This window comes from Grus americana, chromosome 12 (genome assembly GCF_028858705.1).
Source record: "Grus americana isolate bGruAme1 chromosome 12, bGruAme1.mat, whole genome shotgun sequence".
Taxonomy (NCBI): domain Eukaryota; kingdom Metazoa; phylum Chordata; class Aves; order Gruiformes; family Gruidae; genus Grus; species Grus americana.
The window spans coordinates 18,777,315-18,795,604 of NC_072863.1; positions in this window are offsets into that span (position 1 = coordinate 18,777,315).

Sequence of the window (18,290 nt, forward strand, 5' to 3'; positions counted from 1 at the left end):
AGACACTGAAGAAAGTGTAAATTACTTAAACTTACATATTAGCATGTCTTCTTATGAAATGGGGTGGGTGTGTGTGGGGGGGGGGGGGCGTGTAAGAACTTACAATTATTCTTTATTGCTACTGTCAGTCTGTTGGAGAAGTAATGAATCCACACAATAGAACTAGCACAACAAATCATGTACTGTAGGACATCGGTCAGCTGTGTTAGTTCAAATCAGTCAGCAAGGCTGTTTAAACTAAACTACCAGCTTTCCTCTAAAACTGATGAAGACAGTTCATAAAATGCTCCAAAATCCCAGTAGTAATTAGGTGGGGAAAGTCTCAGACTGTAGTAGCCAGTTTCTCAGTGGACTTCTGACCACAGCCTCAGTGTTCCTCATCCTTGACTTGCAGTACTTATCCATTGTGTCCTGTCTCACATTCATACAAGGTCATCGTACTCCTCACTGCAGATGCTACTCAATGAATACAATAACGGATTCCAGCACGACAGCACAAATACGCAATTATTATTAACTGCTACTCATAGACAGAGTTATCACAAATTCATGCAATAGTACATAACTTGCATTCAGATTCATCCAAGTACCTTCACAGACAGTAATTATATTGAATGCATTTCTGAAACCAATTACATGAAAAAAAATGAAATATGGAATTAAAATATTACAAAAATCACCAGCTGAAGATCTAGCATATACCAGACTATGGTCACTGAACAGTCAAGTCAATGAAAGCTTTGGCCCAATAGTTTCTAATAGCATTCTGATTTTAAAAATAAGATCTTGGTTAGAGTTGTTTGAAGTGACACAGAAAAATATCTTATTCCTTTAACGTCAAGTGTGCAAGGCCAGGTTGGATGGGGCTTTAAGCAACCTGGTCTAGTGGAGGGTGTCCCTGCCCATGGCAGGGGGTTGGAACTAGATGGGCTTTAAAGTCCCTTCCAACCCAAACCAGTTTGTGATTCCGTAGTACGATTCTATGATTTTGCTCAGCTCTTTTAAAGGTGAGCTACTCAAAAATACCTTTGGATTTCAGATCAAATTCCACTTTGATTTACTTTAACATATGTTTTAACAACACAGTGCAAGGCTGGGTAGGTAGCCAAGCTAACCCTACATACAGGGCTATAGTAAATGGACACCACAACTGCGACAGCACAGCATTTCTCAGCAGAGTGAATTAGGTTAAGCAGAGCACTGCTCCTGTACTCCTAATCTGTCCAGGATACCTCTGAATCACACTACACCGTGGTGTGCAGAAAATCCTCTAGGTACTTACATGACTTTCAGAAAGATTTAGATATCGATGATTAGGGGCCTAGATGATTTTTGAAAATATAACTCAAAATTTGTTAAAGCACTGAAGTATGTCAAGTGTTTTAAAACCAACAATTGCTTGGAGGGAAAAAAAAAAAAAAAAGCAGACTCCCAGCAAGTCATTAGATGCACACAAAGAAAAAGCTGTTCCCTATCCTGCAAACCCCTTTCAGACTTCTTCTGCCATTCTTGGAGTACCTGTTTATTATTTTCACACAGTATATTACTTCTCATTAACCAATGGTAGTATTTTGAAACCTCACAAACCTAGTTAAAAAGCGATTCACGGTTCTTTTGCATCTCACCTTTGGTAAACTTTGCATTCATTACTCCCTCAAACTTGGAATAATCAGCAGATTTGCTGCTTCACATTTAAATTCCACTGCCTGAGCCATTTATATAGGTTAAGAAATGGGGCTAACAAGTAACCCCTAAGAGAACACAGTTAATTCTCTCTGCACTTAAACACACCAAATGAGTCCATTCTCAAGTACACTGTTCCTACTACTTTAAAATCCGGTTCTTTAGTCTTCGCGCTCTGGCTTTAAAAAGTATATACTGTGTGTGGAAACCTGCCGCGTGGAACACAGCTTCGTATAAACCCTAATGGTGTATGTGTCACACTGGCTATTCTAATCAAAGGTCAAACTCTACTTCCCTTACTTGCACATAGTTGTACAAGACAACAAGGAGTAGTGTGAAGTAAACCTGTTTTTCTCTGCAGTTTTGAAAAACAATGAAACGGCTTCCATTATACAATGAAAGCCAAAAGAGGACTGCAGCAAGTGCATGTATAACACATTTTGTGAAGAAAACCCTCTACAAATGAGATACAGGACACAGAGCAACTCAACAGCATATCAGAATTAAAAGGAACATTCCAGGATGATATAATTAGCACTATAAAATATCACTGTGCAGGAGAGAAGGAAGCAAGTGCTGAGACTTTTCAATGAGCAACTGTTTCAGAACGAGGCACCAAAACCTGTTCAAACAAGAGGTTTTCATTGTATCATAAAATTTTTCATTTTTTGAAATTCTCTTACATCTTAAAGAGACATTTTAGAATGAGTTGTAGGAAGGACAGTAAGAAAGCGACGTCTGTGTAGATATATGCTTTAAATGTCACAAGGGTTAGACTCAATAGTATAAAGCAGTCACAGGGGGCAATAGCAAGAGATCGAATAAACCACTTCTCCACTGCATTATATGTCCATATTCACTGTGGAATGTTTCTGATTCACCTTTATTCAAGCTCTCAACTTGGTAATTCAGGGACTTGCCCCTCCGTTGCTTCTAAAAAAAGTGCAGAGCACCATGAACTCAGTCCTTAATACGGCAAGCTTTGGAGAGAGGACTGCAAGTTGCTTCTTGCCTGAATAAGGTACTGTGAGATGTCAAGCTTAAAGTGATTCGCAAAGCTTCCACAGGGGTAGCACGGAGACATGTGCACAGCATCATCCTCATACTGGAGGATTAACTAAGACTGAACGAGTAGGAAAGAGAAAAAGGTGATGATGGCACCCTAGTGCAACCGCACATAGAGTTACTCCATCCAGCACTAACTGCTCTTGGTTTATGAAGGACTGGACTGATTTAAGCCCCTATCACATTCAAGGTAATGAGGGTCAGGTAGCCTTTGCTGATTCTCTGTTCTCCAAGGTCTAGTGGCATTAATAATACACTTCTACCTCAGAACTTGGATGTGATGAACCTGCAGTGTTTCTCTGAAGCTAGTCTTAAAAAAAAAAAAAAAAAAAAAAAGCTTTCTATGATAACAACTTAGCGTATCCTGCAAAGTTGCCTCCAGGCAAGTCCTGAGGACCACTAGGAAGTTTGTAGCAGAATACAATAATCATATTCTTAAGTGATTTTGAATGTTGACACTTAATACATGATTTAAATATGATAACCACAGAATGCGTTATTTCAAATGATAACCATTATTAGTGTATTTTAAATGAGATGTTTAAAATGGAAGTAATAACAGTATTCACAGATATTCTTCTGAACCAATAAAGTTTCAGTTCCAGCAAACACAGAACTGCGATGTTTGCAGGCACATTGGTAGACTGTGAAATTTAGCTAAAGGAACAGCTAAATGCCATATGATACTACTTTTCAATGCCATCCATACGTTTCTCAGTCTGTGTAAACTTGTTTGGTTTCTTTTAATATTCTCACAACTCTTCAACTAGCTGTTAACTACTAATGCTTCCCATTGTTTTTTCAAGTCCGGGGTTCACAAGAGAACAGCTGTATTTACCTTCTTTTGTTCTTTTTAATCTGCATTGATTAGAGAGTAAGTGCCCAACATTTCACTCCTGTTTCTTTCTTCCCAATTAATAACAATCTCCCAGCGTTAAAAACATAACTGCATAATTGCTTCAGTATCCTAATAATGTCAGTACGTAGCTGCCATTTTAAATCGTGTTCTTAGACCTCCTTCTGCTGTAAAAAAAACTTGCATGGTACAGTTATTCCTCTAATGTAAAAATTGCTTTATAGGGGATGATACTATGAAGTCAGTTCCAGCACTACAATGTACAAAAACATCCTCAGGGCACAAGTGACTGACAAAGAGGATCAGGTGGCATGAAAGGACAACATGCCTTTTATAGTGTAGTTTTCTGTGTGGGCATCGAGGCTTAGATCTCCTGAGGAACACGAGTGCCATGCTGTAGTGATTCTCAGACACAGCAGATGCACACAGATGTACAAATTTCTCATAACAAAATATATGTCAAAGACAAAGCATTCAAATAATCAGGCAGTTTCAGTTCACTGCAGATTTTACCAAGCAAAGGACCAAAAGTCAGCTACGCTATCATCAGTACAACTCCCACTAGGATCTGCAAAGAAAAAAGGACGCCAACATCTGTGTTGTACCATGGAACAGCCATGCTCTGTGTGTATTCATGGTTATTGACCTTCCTGTTGATGTATACGGGGGAAAAAACTAGAAAGATTAATTGAATCCTTTTCTGAAATGTAATCATATTCATAATCAGGTATTTACATGAAAATTATTGTAAATATCAATTGGGCTTGAGAGGAAATAGAAATGGGTACGGTTTAGGCTCAAATTTTATAAATAGGTGAAGTAAAACTGATGTAGTACCAGTGAGAAGTTTGAGACAGATAACATAAGAACCTGAGAGTACTCTTTGATATCTAACAAACTCAATTAATGCTTTTGTTGTGACTGACAAGGCACACCCACACACAAATTTCCAGGCAGAGCTGGGACAATGACATGGGAACATGGTAACAGCTATAGCCAAACATCCTCTCCTCCTTCTCCTGTGTTCCTGTAGAAGGGCTGGCCAGTCTTAATCCTTGGGCCCTGCAAGGACATAGTCACATTCAAAGGCTCTAGACAAGATATGGACTCAACCTTTGTTCTTATCCAACACTATAGACAAAGAATTGGTGATAAAGCCCGCGTTATGTCCACAGTGTAAAAACAAAAACTACCTTCTCTCTAAATGCATCTGACATATGGGAAAATTGGAATTGAGTCCTACTTTCAAAAGTAAAACAGGCAAGCATAATTGTACAAATGCTTTAGTAAGGTATTGTGAAATAAGCACGCATCCATGTAACACCTTTTTTTTAGCATCTCAGGTAATTTTGCTAGTGTGGAACTCCTCAGCCCTATTTCTAATTTTAAGGAGTTCTCAAAGTTCAAGACAGCTCCGAAAAATTCTAATTTCAAAAGTAAAATGTGTCTTAAAAGCAAAAATACCAGATGAAGCTATAATTACTGTATATGCTGACTGTAGCAGCACTGAAGTCTGCATTTTATTGCTTTGACTCTGATCAAGTACATGCAATCAATGCGAATTATTACAAAAAAGTTAGGAGATAATTTTGAAAATATGTCAAAAATGCAAAATTATGAAAGTTAGATGAAGTTGAGATGGCTGTATTGATTTTGAAAAGGTCTGTAAATTACGCAGAAATATCACCCTGTTTCAAAGTAGATCTCAAATCTTTTAAAGCAAGTTCTAATATTATACACAGTTCCCAGTGCTGCATTTCTAGCTGTGAGCAGATTTATTCTTAACTCCTAACCTGCCTGTATGGTTGCTTGTTTTTGAAAGTGGGCCCTGTGCTGCTAATGCCAGCCAACTTGCTTTATGGCCACACTCTTCTGGAAGCCTTCTAGACTAGTTTATTAAGAAATATAAACACAGCCTCAGAAGCTAGTTATCACCCAATATTGTTATTTTATTTCTAATGCATACTGGCGTTGGAAAGAAGGTATTCCCCTAAATCTAGATTATGACTACCACAGCAATAGCCACCCGGTCTGTGACCTAACCAGTGTGTTATTGCATTTTGTTTTGCAAAGGTTCATGCCAACGTTTTATCTTAGTTTGTCTACATGAACAAATTCTCTGTATCAGGCTTAAGTCTTATGCAAATCTAATCAAAACCTTCCGTTTCATTGAGATTCACACACAACTAAGCTTCAGTAAGTCTTGCAACGGATCAAATCTACATTTTGAATTTTCAGTGAAATCCAAAGAGAACCAAATACTGTGTTTAGCTTTCAAAGGAAGTGTTTAATAAACTTTAGTTGCTATGCTTCTGCCTATGTTAAAGATGTACGATAGCCACAGGAATTTTGAATCAATAGTCAAAAATAGAATAAAACAGAGAATCTCTAAGTGAAACACAAGTATATCCATGCATAGATGTAATCTTACTTTGTTTCTTTTGTTTATTATTGTAAAATACTCCATGGGTATTGACCTAGGATGAAGAAGGTAATTTTCTGTGCTCTGATGTTCCTACCCTGAGCCTTCGACCTTTCACAGGAATCAGGGAGGTTCACTCAAAAGTACTCTAAATCTTCCACAATTTACCTAAAGAGTGCAGAACTGTAGCAAGTCAAAAGTCATAAACATATTAAACAAATAAATATGTTTTCTCACAAGAAAAATGGCAATTTAGACTTAATTGTAAGAAAAAAAAGTTATCTTTGTTCCCAATTGTCCATGTCAGATCATTCAGAAATCAATCATACTTTTTTTTTTAAATACATTGACAATAGACAATTTTAGGAAACATTTTCTCAATCTTCTCTCAGATAAACCTATTTAAGTAGCGATAACATCAAACAGAACATTGGGACTCTAGTACATTCATATAAAAAGCTGCTGTTTTGCAGGATTGTGACTGTGTGCTAATAAAGTATATGGGAAAACTCAAAAGGCATGCAATAGGACAAGCAGTAGGTATTTACAGATTAAGTCATCAGACTCTCAACTCTATGGGGGTAGGGCATTTTCTTTCATTTGACAATAGATATTTTCTATATTTATGGCGATCTAAACACAGTAACACATTACAATTAATGGAGTGAAATAGGATGAATGTCACTGAGGCTGTTTGGTTTTTGCAGGGAGTAAAATATTTTAGTTACCGTATGCTGTAGTTGGCAATTTAGACAACGCTGAGCCTCCTGGCTTCTGCAAGCAAATTTTCTCAGAGCAAGAGAGTTCCAGCTTTCTTCCCCCTCACACCTTTATGTTATACTAGAAGAGGAACAACATTGTAAAGAATAGTTGTAATTTTCCATTTCACCTTCAACAACTATCTGTGTCTTCCAAGAATTTTCCTAACCTGTAGGAGTTGTCAGATCATCAATTTCAGCCTATTTTCAGCACCTGTAAATTGCATGACTGAGAATCAAGAATCAAGGTCCAGAAGATCAGCAGTATAATACTTAACTATTTGACGATTACACTGGCTCAGAAAATAAATTTGATCTGGTAGAAACATTTAAAATACACTGAAGCTATATAGATAAAACGAACATAATTTTGCAAAAAGGTAAATATATCGCTAACATATTATTTGAAATTTGAATGTTTGAATATTAAATGCCTTCCTTTTTCCAGTAAACAATCAGATTAGAGTGCAATTATTATTAAAGGAAATTTAATAATGATTATTAAAATTATTACAGGTAATTAGAAAAGACATTAAATGTAAAGATGAAGTCATCTTCAAAAGAATAATATTTTTCCAATGTGTTTAAACGATGCCTTTATTTCTATTAACGAGGTGCATAATAATGACTCTGGCCATTTGAAAAGCTAAAAGTCTGTAATTGAACAATTATTAGTGTCACACTGCCTAAGGGCACTATTTGTCAAGAGATTTATATGATGGGCAATTATATCCACTCAGCCTTGAAGGATAGATAATATTATCTTCTGATGGAAACAAATTATCTTTTATGTTTAATTAAAAAAAAAAAAAATTAGAAGTTTAGCTTCTCTATTTTATTATTTAGACCTTCCATACTAGAGTTTTTGAGAATACCTTTTTTCCCCACTATAAAGCATTATGAATTTCACTAGGGTACAGTATGGAAAAATTGCCAGTGTCAATTCCTGACATTAATTATCCCACCAAAGGAAAAAAAATAATAATAGGGAATATCTTTAATTCATGTCTTTGTCCTATTATGTTTTGTTTAACTTTCATAATGTATACAATTGCATACATAATCCCTACTGAAAGACAGAAGCAGCCTAATGAACACATAAATGTTCTTCAAATCTTTGCACATATTTAATTACAAACTCATTTATTCTTTATTACTTAAATGAGTCTTTAACAGAATGACATGCTAAAAAAACCACGTCCAAATGTTAAAGGAGGCTAAAAAGCGCTTTAAAAATATAAATGTAATGACTTCTAAATGCAGAAGATTTTTCTTTTGGTTTTTTTGTTGTTGATTTTTCAGCTGAGACTAACCAAACTCAAGGAACCTGATTAGACTGAGTAGACCATGACTTGAAGGAGAAACACTTAAGTAAAGGAGCTTCAAACCCTCTGGCAGGACACTGATCCAGAGCCTGAAGGATACTATAAAGTAACAAAGACAGATAGGTATATTTTTTTCCTCTATCTACCTAAAGTGAAGAGTGATTCGTTCTGGAACCATTCATTAAGCCTTCACATTGTGTGCTTTAACTACTGCCTGTCCCTGGACAGGTGAACTCCAAACTGGCAAGCTTGCAATAGATTTTTAGATCAGAAAGGTCTGTATGTCTCCTTAAAACATTTCCAACACAGATAATCAACTTAGAATTTACATGGAAGACCAAAACCCACCAATACAGTCTGTCACAATGAGAGCAGAGAGATCTACAGCACTACAAACATCATGTGTTTTACAGGGGAGGAAACAAAAATCGCAATATAAACAGCCCAGCCATCCTTTTGTGGTAGATAGGGTAGTATGCTAGCAGTGCGTTGCCTAGTACTAACATTCTTTACTGTAATCATGAGCTAGATATAATTAGGGAATTAAATTAGCTGTTACATCAAGACTACTATGACTGTTCACATTCACCAGAAGACAGGAAAATTGCTAGCCACATATTAAGAAGCGGAACTGAAGTCCCACTTCATGCCTAAAAAGTAATCTTTTCAAGGGAGGATCTGTGATCTGCCACTCATTATCTTTGGCCACCGAAAAGAATTAAGAACCAAGGCTGTAAGTTCTGGTTTTAGAAGTCTTACTCCACATGCTTCACTGACACATCGCTATTATCAAAGTCTGAAATGCTCTTCACTGTTATTATTTGTGTTAAATAAAACACAGTGGTATACACTTCATTCTTTTCACAAATTCTCTTTCTGTCAGCCCAACCATTATTGTTTTCTTCTTGTCAGTTTCAGCAAATAGCCTCCTAAAAAGCTATCTGCAACTTAATTAAAATACACATTATTAATGTCATGTTTATATGGAAAATCTTTGGCAAAATAAGTAGCCTCTAGCTTTTGAAGCAATTGCAATTAAGTCTGTCAATATGTACTAGTCGCTGAAATACATGAAGAAAACAAGACTAAGTGAAGCAATTTGACCTGCTTCAACCACCCCCGCAAAAAAGGCATTTCACAGAACATTTGATCTAGAAAACTACCCATGGATCAATTATAAGAAACTGTCAGTTGTGCAACGTAATGTATAACTGAAGGTGCTAGATAATTTAAAGCTAATTTTCTTTTAAGAAAATGGGTAAAATCCTGTCTCAATGTGAATACATGGAAACTTTACCACCAAGTTCAATAAAACCATAATTACTTGGTGGTACAGAAGAAGTAATCCTAATTTAACTACAGCATAAGCAGTGGCTGCTCCACAAATATCTAGCCAGATGAAAGCATCCCAAATTCCAAGGGTAATCCTTTGAAAGGTCTGTTGGTGTTGTAGGTTCCCCTGCTGCCACCCCTCAGCCTTTTTCCCTGGATGCCAAGCATCATCACAGTTCTCATATGATCTTCTGCCTCTGAATCACTGTAAGGGGCTGTGAAAACTTCTATTGAATAAATTTTCAAATTTTATGCAAAAGAGTGAATTTTCCACTTACCATTTAATCACTTTTCATGTTCAGCCATGAAAAAACCCCACAACCGATCATTCTTTCTGTTCAAATATTCTAAAAGAACATGTAGGTTTAAAGAAACAGGTATGAAATTGCCCCAAAAGCCCACATTAATTTGCAACTCTTTTGTAGTTACCAGTAACAAATGTGAAACTTGATTGAAAATCTTTGGTTGTTGTTTCCTTACTGGTACACTTGACAGCACACCGTGCCTCACATACATTTGTACTTCCCTTCCCATGGAACAGGAACCTTGGGGAGGTGAGATGGAGCAAAGCCTCAGGAGGTTTTCTTTCAATTTGGAAGTGGCAGGTGGAGAATTCAGAAGCTGAGAGATTATGTCACAGCACTGGGGAAGGTACAGGCAATTGTGTGTGCTCAGACAGCTGGTGTGGAACCAATTCAAGAAGTAGATTCAAGTGGTGGACTTCTAAACATGTTTGATTTAGACAGGTGTTAGAGCCCTGAAAATCAGGGATCTTTTAGCTCAAAAATACCTCTGAAATATTACTCAATAGGAAAGTTGTCTAATATAAATATACATTATACACACATACATACAAATATATATAAAAGCATCAACCTATCAGTATAAACATTACCAACATGAACAGGCCAATCCGTGCCACTCTTCTGGTAAACTGTGCATCTCACACCAGTTCTGCCATTTGCAAGCTTGGCTTTTTCTCCTTTCCTCTAGCAAGACTAGATAAGAAGATATTTCAAGGTTTGATTCTCTCATTGTTATAATGAACGAGGTTAGGAATGAAAAAAATACTTTCCATCCCCCTACAAATTGGGATCATGTAAGAGAGGCAGGTGCACCTAGGCACACATGATGGAAAACAACCAGAGAGACAGGAAGAGGAGATGAGGCAGTAGTTAATAGACTATTCTTTTCAAGGTCCTAATAGATAGCACTGCCTGTAGCACAGATGAGGTTTACCAGCCACATCTGAAGGAGAGGTTACAGTGAAGGTGGGGTGGGAGTGGTGCATAACTGCCCTGTAAGCTCATGAAATGTAAGTACCATGGCAAGGTGACACGAGCACACTCAGAAGTGCAGCAGTCCTGCTGAAAGCATATGTCTGACAGGTCTATGAAAAAGAACAGGTTTTCTTCATCCTCTGTCTTGTGAATTCCAACAACTAGCTTTATGGTTTTGAACTTCGTAAAATAGTAAACAGTATTAAAAGTGTAATTATTACGCAATTTAGACTGAATAAAGTGTTAAACCACTGGCAGAAAGTCATTTAAATAGAACATTTTAGAAGCAGATCCAGTGTTTCAATTTTTTATAAAAGGTGTTTGAAACCTGGCTCTTACTATTAAGCTTTTATTATATTGAATTCCCATACTGATCTGGGTGAAAACAAACACCAAAACATCCACTATTCTCTGGGAAGGAAATTCCAACAGTTAATTGGCTCATTTGTTAATACATATATATCATAACAACTGTACTGGGAAGAAACCTAGACTGCCTACTAAAATTTTACATGATTTTATATTGTATCTGTCACTCCACATATCTACGAACAAAGGATGGAGAAAAGACTTATCACTCATAGTGACCAATTACACCTTTACTCACCACAATCCCTTTATTGAGACATTAAAAAATATTATATTTAAGGCGATTCTCAATTATTGAACAAAATAATAATTGTAGAATTTTTTTTGTACCCTCAAATAGAAAGCTTATTACTATGCAACATGTTTGAAGTTAATGCAAGATCAGAAGCAGACAAATGCATCCAGCCTCACTAAATAGCCACATTAGCAGGATGTTTCCAATAAAGATAATCAAAACTGTGAGCATTTAAACAGTGTTAAAAATAAGATGCAGAATTTTATATCCAGTGAAATGCCTCGTGATTCCATTAGCACTCGTTTCAAATATTTTCAGACTGAAGCCTTGCCTACACTATAATTTTCATCAATGCTATCCACGATGCACACCTGCGGCAACTGCAGGTCCCAGTTTTTCTGACACAGATATAGCCAGATGCAAAATTATAATGACACTCCAGGTGCCTTCTATAACAACAGACATACACAAGTTTTGAGAAAGTGTGAATGCAATGAAAAGTGAGAAAACTTAGGAAAGTCATAATCTCTTCACAGTTGCAAAAAACAGGAGTATGGATTTCCTGACTTATGAATATTTAGGAATGAACAAAACATCCATGAAACCCTGCCTTAAGAAACAAACCCAAAGAAATTCAAAATATATGTTTTGACTCAATGTTTTCTTCAAGAACAAACTTCTGCAGCACATTAGATGAAATTCTAGACCCAGTGAATACAATGACATAACTTCTACTGATTTCAACCGAGTCACAATTTCATCTCGGGGCCACACACCCAACCATGGTCCTTGTCTTGCATTCCATGAGCTACTAATAGTGCATGTCACTCTTCAGATGCATGAGGGCTGTAAGATGAACCTTCCTCAGAACAAAAATGTGCAATAAGACATTATTTACATCACAAAATGTAATGTAATTCAATTATGTTTTAAATACACTAATAAATGTTCAAGTACTATTTGATGATATGATATAATGCCCTATATTTGCAAATATGGGATAGGATTATGGGATTAGAAAAAGCAAATACCCCAGATGATTCTAAAAGGATAGAATCAGTGCTATATTAGTTCACAGTTGTATTACTGTTCTATGCTTTTTGATAATAAGAACAAGAACAGCAGACCATTTTATAATGAAAAATGAGGTGACCTCTGTGAAAGAACGGATGATTACAAAAACAACTTCTAAAATTTGCTAGTTTATATCCTTTATGCTTCATCCTGCTGGTTTATGTCCTTTCATCTTTATATTCAGACATGGGAACAAGAATCACTTTGTAATGTGTTTGCCAGGTAAGGGGAGAAAACCCCCATGAATGTGGATAGTACAAAAAAATAGAGATTAAGGTAAATAAGAAAAGTAATCCTATATTAACTGGAGATGATTAAGTTTATCAGTGTAAGTCCTAAGATGTTACCAGAGAACAATTTCAAGTGGGAAGTAGAAAAAGAATGAATGTCACATGTTTTTCAACTTCTACTGGCTGAGCATAGGCCAATATTATTAAAATAACAGTAAATTAATTATGACAATTTCTATAAATTTGAATACTGTAAAATGTAAGAGTTCAATCCACAAAATACATCTTGCTAGAGCCTATTTTTCACTAACAAAATGTTGGATCAACATTTCATTGCAAATAACTAATGGATATTTATTTGTGACGAAGCACAAACACAGGTTTCCCTCTATTCTCTGTTAGGAATTCCATCTAACTATAAGAATCATTAAAAACACAAACCCCCAAATTATTGAAATTGCCTAGGTAAATAAAGTCGTCATAAATCAGAACAAAATGAAATATTCAAGCACACACTAAAATTATTATCCAAGACCAATTCCAACAAGCTGCCTCTGATTACTGTAGTACCCACTTAGGAAAAGTCTAGCTGAAATCAGAACTGCTGAGAATGAAAAGCTCCTTTGCCTGCAACATGCAGAAGCTGGTATCGACCCAAGTGCTTCATTCCCAGACAACTTCAGTAGGAACTTAGAAAGAATCGTTAAAAACTGACTTCAGATCTCTCTCTTTTTTTTTTTTTCCCGCTCCTGTCAGAATGCTTGGTTTCAGATGTCCAATAGTAAAATACAAGTTCCAACTTTAAAGTTTCATTTTCACTGGTAAGAAAAAGTAGAAAAGCTTTCAGGAGAAATCAAGTATTTCGCTGTTTTATCAAATGCTCTCTTCAAAGACACCTTCACAAGAACGCAAATTCCAAACTGTTTTCATACCTTGAAAAACCTATATTAAACATTTGTTCACTCTGCCAGCGGAGCAATACAGATAATATATATCTTAAAGAATATATGAATGGCCAGACATTCACATTTGCTATGTACTATTGTCTATGGGAGCAAGATATACTTTTTTTCACATTCCAGAAATGTTTACAACTCCTCCCAATAATAAATTAGTACAACAAATGCCTCTTACAGAATACAATACAATCTTAATATTTCCTAGAAGGAAGACAGGAAAATTATAGGCATTACAATATTTCAGACCAAGGAATGATTTGACTGAAGTGACATTTGAGACACAAAGACTGCTTCATGTCTCTGAGCTATAGGTCTACTATTTTGGGGCTAAAGTTCTATGCTATCAATAGTCATAAAGCCCATCCTAACATAAAGCTATGAAATTACGCTAAGAAACTTTTCAAAAGTGCTAGTCTCACAATCCAATGAAAAAAGGAAGTAGAAACACCTTGGAATGCTACGTACATAGAGCCCAAATGTAGGCAGGTAAATTAGTCTACTCACATACACACACACATCAAGTAGTATCTACCTCAGCGTCACTGTAAGAATGAAAGCAAGAAACGTCAAGTACACAAGAACCTCATTGCAGTAATAAGCACGCTGAAAAGAAAGGAAAAACAGGACTAATTGTGGAAAAAACCCAAACCAAAACACAACAACAAACCAAAACAAATTAAAAAAACCCCAGACCACTAAAACCAATACCCTCAGACCACACACAGAGAAAGGTCAGGCTTAACGAGACAATATCCCTGTTCACTGAATTATCCTCATCACTCAGGAGGCAGAAGGGGATCAAACATGTTGTGTGCTGACAAGCACATAATTGTAATCTTTTGAAAAATTTGGTATTTATTGAATAAATAACCTGAATCCTTCCTTACAAGTAGAAAAGATTGAGCAAGGTTTGTTCTGGATATACAGAATGTAAATACATCTAGGATGTATTTACAAGCCTCCAAAAGCATCTAAAATATGGACAACCTGAAAACCTCGAGGCTCAAAAAAGGTTACCAGCATTATGGTGACTGACAAGAAAAACTGGGGCTATGAAGGGAGGTTTCAGGCTAGAGGAGACAGGCTGCAAGAGAAGAACACTAAACTCAGATCAAGCTGATACACAGGACATCATTAACTAGTGAGATATTTTTCAAACTTCTTCATAAACTTCAAACTTCTTCATAAATAGGTGGTTATTCAGAAAAGGACAGAGTTGTCAGTGGAATTCCAAACATTCTAGATCACGTACTATATAAATGACACCTTTTATAATTCAGCATAGGCAGGGCTAAGTCTGGATTGTTTTTCTATTTAACTCTCTGATGTGACTGACCTTTAGATTAAATTTGCTGGAATATATTTCCCATTAATATTAAATGACACCCAAAAATTTACCTCTGAACTCCAGACTTGGATTTCCTTGGGCTCTTGATTATTTCTGTGCTCCAATTATTTACTTAGCCTACTAATATAAAGATACCCAAACCAATATCATGACCAGCCTACCAATTTCAAAACTGACTGAATTTGAATTAAAAACATAAAACGTAACAGTACTCTGATAGAGAGAATAAAAACCTCATTCATTTCTCATCATTAGTTCAAATAATTTCCTGCCTTTTTATCTGCAAATTATTGAGTGTGTTTTCTAATCCTGAAGAAGGTTCCTTTCCTTGTTACCAGAGGTAAACACGTACATGTGTGAGCAGCAGAACTAATGAAGCCCAGTTTCCAAATCTCCGTGTGAAGTTTCTGACGTTTAATAAAAGGAAAACTAATTAGCTTTGGGGTTAATAAGTTAGGATATTAATAGGCTCTTTCTCCTCCACCCAGAAACTTGTATTCAGAAATTAACACTTTGATACTTCCAAGCCTCTGTTATATATAAAAAAATCAGCCGAGTCAAAGAACCAAATACATACGTGTGATTGAAAAGCCCTATATTTTGGGAAGCAGGCATAAAAATAAAAAAATCTTATTTTTTTTCATAGCAGGGGGAAAAAAAAGCATCTCATCAACTGCATAAATAATATTGAAGACAAACATGTTATTAAATGTTCTCCAGCAAAACATTCACAGCCCTTGTCACATATTTCCTCTTAACGAATAAATATGCATGTGATCAGTGTGACAGAGGACAGCATGATACAGCTTCTGAAGGAAGTCCTAACACTGCCACCAGTATTCCCTTAGACATTTCATCCCACAGAAGTCAGCAGAGTGAGCGTATGGAAAGAAAGGATGCCAACAAAATGCTCATGAGTACGTGTAGAGAAATCACTACAGCTGAAACGAGTGCTCACAGGCGTGCTGGGGAAGCATTCATGTGGGCTGTCATTAAGAGGAGGACAGCGCCGGTGGAAGGACCAGCTGTAGAAATTTGAAAGCTGTATCACTGGCCCAATCTGAGCACCCTGCCAGTAGAGCCTGAATGCCAGTTTCTCTAGTACCTGAGAAACTTCCAGCCTCTGTGGCATTTTGACGCTTATTTAGATAATACATGCAAACTGAAATCTAAGACTTTACAGAAGTCGGGAGTCTGAATTTCGCAAACATGGCACACGGTATATGCAAAAATGCACACAAATAAAGGATTTCATACTGAATTTCCCTAAGAATATCCATTGGTTCATTCTGTTTTACAGAAATTAAAAGTTAAGCCTCCTAAACATGTAAGATATTTATCCTGGTCATTTTATTGAAAAGAAATAACAGCTCAGCTCAGTTGTTCATCTTGACAGAAACTTTGGGTCAGAAGAAACTTTGGGCAGAGAAAAGAAGAATATAGCTCATCCAGCATCTAATCAGTACCCCCAAACTGACAATCTAATTCCTTAAAAAAAAGACAAGTACAGAATGCTGCATACTTATTTCAACAATACCCTTGTCTCAATACCAATATATTAGCTTTAAAGTGGTATTTTAGAAATTATTTATAGTCTTTTAAAAGAATAGGCTACACCTTATTACTTGCATACAAAAAGCTCTCTGCTTTGTATTTTCTGTACCTAGCAATAATCTGAGGACACAGAATTGTTCAAAAAAAATCCCTGGAAGCTAAATAGCTATGTTTGAATTATCACTGTGTTTAGGTTTTGGTTAAAAAAATGAATTTCATAAAAACCTTAAACCAATTTATTTTCCCCCTATAGAAATCGGTCTTAGAATGCATTTTTATGGTGGACCTTAGGCACTGAATCACGATTAGAGAATCGAGCAAGCATCAAAACGTTCACAGCACCACAAGCTATGTTCTTCTCTGTTTCTGATCCCTAGACAGTTATTACTTTTGTCAAAAGAATTACAGAGAAATATTCCCCTAGGTTTTTGAAAGTAAGGAGACATTCATTATTAAAATAATTTTTTACCTTGGTAAGAATGTTGTGTCAGAAATGTCCATTCAGGGAGCCTGGGAGGAGATGAGACACACACACTCTGCTGGACTTTATGTATGTTATAGCAGAGGTTCTAAAGATCAGCCAGTTTTATTTTTTTAACTCATTATTTATTTCAACTTTTTTAACCTTTGTAGTGACTGCTGATGAACTTCACATAGTTTCATTGTACAAATAATCTACAGAAATTGTTGGCTGAAAAGCTTGCTCTGTTGTAGCCACGTAAACTTATACCTTCGCAGTGGAATACATACGTATGTGCACACAATTATACTTTTTTCTATTTGGTAGCATGCTGCAGATCAAAAACAATTTAATTGAATTTTGTAGCTTATGTTGCCAATTTTGTTTTTTTCCTAATCTTATTTTAATCTCTGATCTGAAAACAGTAAGAACTTAAGGATATACATATATATTTCAAGTATTTGGTAATATACTTTTTTCCCTTACTATTCTTACCAAAGGTTAATGGTAAAGAAAAAACAATGAGAGACTTATTATTTCAGCCGACTGCTAGATGGACTAATCCAAACACTTGTTTCCCAAAATGGCATTAAATTTAGTTGATTCACTTAGAGTATGCAACAATGATTTTGACAGAGGAGGCATGAGCCAGAACTAAGTAATCTAAGAAAACATCAGGTTCTTTTACAAGAATAAGTTATAGCCTGATACATAATACCTCAAGATGCGATGGTAAATTTTATTCACAATAAGTGTAGTTATTGGATCATTTACATGACTGATACTGAAAAATGGAACCAACTGCACTTGGGATGAATGTATTAAAGTCTCATTCTAAATAGGTTAATGGACCTGTTTTTTGAAAGTTAGTTAATAACACTCTCAACAATCACACTCTAACTTCACAGTATTGTTTTTGAGATGTTGCTGGTAAACAGTTTAGGAAAACTGTTCTACTTTAAGTGAGTGTTTTCAGATATACGAAAACCCCACATTAAAATACATTCCTTACATTCCTTACAGCCCTTACAAAGGTTTGGCTTCTTGGTTTTTTTAATCTGGAGAAATTTCATGTTCATAACATAATAGGCACCTTCATATCACAATCCTATTAGAAATAAGGCTTTGATTTGATTCATGTGATTTTATATCAGTGTGCTCTTCCATGTAAGATAATGTTGGGATGGGTTTTCCTCTACTGTATCCATTTCTGCAGTATGGGCTTTTACTATGCTCAGTTAAACAAATCAGGAGTTCTGTACCCCATATGAAAACAGTTTATGCAAAGAAATGAGAAATGATTTCTCAGGATTTTGAAAGCTACTTGTAGATACACAAGG